We start from the raw sequence: 2,775 nt of genomic DNA, 5'->3' as shown, positions 1-2,775 counted from the left end.
GTGCTCAAATATACGTTTTCGTCTAATGCAGAATCACTAAACAGCCATTACAGTAATCTTCCGACTTTAATCTCCGTATTTTTTCATCTAAAACATCTGGTTATGCTATTACATTACAGTTTTTACAGCTGTTTACAGCTTTAGCGGCGAAATGAAGACACAGACAGGGGAGCATGCACTCGCGCGTTTATTCATCCGTCACGCATGCATGCATGCACCCACACACGCACGCAGGCATGCACCCACACACGCACGCACGCACGCACGTATTGAGGTAAGAAAGGCGTGTAGAATTTCTCGAGTTTTACTAATCCAATAAATTACACATATAAACGGTTGAAAAATTGCTAGCAAACGGTTGTGAGGATGTTTACTAACGAAGCCAGAGGCTGCAGATATTATCATCGATCAAAGGTTGACGGTAATCGGTAACATGAACCACAACAACACTGCCACGCAGCATGCCACGCATTCACATCGAAGACGATGAAATATAAGCGTAAGAGGGACGATGACAAAGAGAGGAAGAAGAAGAAAAAGAGATGATGATTATGATAAAAAAAAAACGAAAAGGAAGAAAACTAGAAACAATAAATGATAAAAAGGAAGAAAACGGGCAAGAAAAAAAGTTAGAAAAAAATGAATAAAAAAAATGAGAAAAAGTCGAGAAAGAGGAAGAAAAAGAATAAGAATAAGAAGAAGAAGAAGAAGAAGAAAAAAAAAATAGTAGTAGGAAGAGGAGGATAAGAAGAATCAGATAATTACAAAAATAGCCACTGTGCGTTTAAAATGTTATTTCGTAAAATTGCTTCGGCAAGTGTACATTTCGGCCGCACACTACTGCTCACTACAAACACTAGCTCGCAATATCTCAACATTTATTAGTTTATAGTTGCTCATATACGATTCAAAATAACTTTTACGGCGCGGCCGTACTTCCGGTGAAGCATGTTGTGTTATTCGAGAAAATTTTGCAGGAATGCGACGCCAACGAGCGCATGTTTACGCATAAGTTGTAATTCTATGCGCTACAGTTACGGCGCACAACTATTTATCGCGAGATGGTTTTGCACCGCGTCCTATCACGATGGGTTATAAAATTTAGAAAAGGTTTTAGCTATGAGTGGTCGTCTGTGAAATCGATGGCGGCTGCGGCAGTCGCTTTCTATTCCAGTTAATGTTTCCACGGCGACGTGTTTTTAATGAGGGACGTTATATATAGCGATGGCTGACGCTAATATAATAAAAAATACACGTGTGGTTAATGCGGGCCATAGCACGCGATTGTGCGGTAAATATCAATTGGTGGGCTTTCCATAGGCAGCGAGACGACATGCGAGGCGCAGCAGTTTCTGTGCGTGTCTCTGTTATTTGACGTACTGTGAATGGTAATAGGTTATATATTACGTGATGCATGCCTGCTCATTCAATCTTGTCATCACTTTGTTGACGACGTGGAATGTTTAATGCGCATTCATGGAAGACAGGATTTTTTTGTTTTGGCAATCTTTCAAACCCGACGTGTTTCCTCAAAAATCATTGATTAGTATAAATACTTATATCTAATACATATTTGTGGAAGTTTCTCTGTTCGTCTGTTCTCGATTCAAATCAATATGCAGGGGCGTAGCCAGGATTTAAAAAATTGAAGGCACGACTATCTGAGCGGAGCGCCAACATCGGTTGGCGCGGAGCGTACAAGGAAATTTTTGGGTTTTACAGAACCCCAAGATGCGCCGAAAACGGCCGCTTCCCGAGTGTGGCATTCTGTGTTCCCCTGGCCCTCTTGCTAACTTGAGACAGCCTCGATTCACATAATCACTTTAAACCCGAAAAAACAAAACGAGTTAAAATAGTGTTCGAACGGTTAAAATGTGTAAATAACTGACAAGAGATCGGGATCTCCTAGTCTTTTTCGGGCGGTAGAGTGGTTGAATGAAACGGCAACGCGATAGAAATGACAGCCTAACAGAGACAGAAGAACTAGGTCAAACCGCCTAATTTAGCCATATTCTTCCTACGGTTCATTTTCAATAGTTTTTTCGCTGTCTAGACTTTTAAACTCGTCCCAGCAAGCTTATGGATTGATTATGGCCTGCAGTGCTCCAAATTGTTAAGGTTTTTTTGTGCGGTTGTCCGCAGGACAACCAAGAGAGTAGCATAAGGTGTGTCCTCAAGAGTTTTGGTGTCCGGATATTATTTAAAGCATGTGCTGCATGCCGCTCTGCCTCACGTGTGCTCAGCTGCTGATAAAGCAAAGGTCTAATCATGGTACATTTTGTACATATGCAGTGAACACGCAGAACATGGCCATCGCATTGTTTCACTCATCATATATGAAGGAAATAAAGATATGGTTAATGTGGTAAATGATGCTGGATCAAGACGTATAATAATAGTAATAAAATTTCATCAAATTTATTTGTCATCAACATAACTAGCATTAAGTTAACATTAACATTAAGTAACATTAATTAACATAATGTTTAACACTACTAACATTACCTAACACTTACTATTAACATAACATTACCTACTACTGTGTCAAGTCACAGAGAGTTAAAATTGAAATATTAACACGCAGAACATTGGTGTTGTTAAACACGTGAGTGTTTATACTTTGTATCGAACAAGCCAGACAATCGTCTAGGACATGTACGTGTTGCAGCGTATGCGTCAACCCGGCCGATTATAAAATGACAGCGCGCGGCATTATAATATATAATTTTTCAGAGGTTGACACGGCAACCACAGGAAGCAATTTGTAGTTGCCGC

Source organism: Priapulus caudatus, unplaced genomic scaffold, assembly GCF_000485595.1.
Source record: "Priapulus caudatus unplaced genomic scaffold, Priapulus_caudatus-5.0.1 Scaffold571, whole genome shotgun sequence".
Lineage (NCBI taxonomy): Eukaryota > Metazoa > Priapulida > Priapulimorpha > Priapulimorphida > Priapulidae > Priapulus > Priapulus caudatus.
The sequence above is the reverse complement of the archived record's forward strand: the minus strand, read 5'-3'. Positions refer to the sequence as shown.